We start from the raw sequence: 390 nt of genomic DNA, 5'->3' as shown, positions 1-390 counted from the left end.
AATAAACATCAGTTCATCCTGTTACACAAACAAGCCTTTATCTCCATATCATATAGAATAACTAGACACTTCCCCATCTGGTAATAATAATAAAAAAACAGTTTCAACAAACTCAGAAGTAAACAAGAATATAGTGAGAAAGAAAAATACAACAACAACCAAATGTGGTTTAAATAGTAAGAACAATATAATTTCTATCAAACAATAAATCTGTTTCATGAGCGAGCAATTAAAATGCTGCAAGCAAACTTCAGCACTTGACGTGGCCACACAGTGGGCATGTGCAGAACTCTTAACAGCGCTGGGTGTGTTGTATCACAACTACAGAATCGTCAGTACTCCTCCGCAATCACAAGAGGGACTATATTGCATGCACGATACAGGATGCTT

The sequence above is a fragment of the Oryzias melastigma genome, linkage group LG12, assembly GCF_002922805.2.
Source record: "Oryzias melastigma strain HK-1 linkage group LG12, ASM292280v2, whole genome shotgun sequence".
Classification (NCBI taxonomy): Eukaryota; Metazoa; Chordata; class Actinopteri; order Beloniformes; family Adrianichthyidae; genus Oryzias; species Oryzias melastigma.
The sequence above is the reverse complement of the archived record's forward strand: the minus strand, read 5'-3'. Positions refer to the sequence as shown.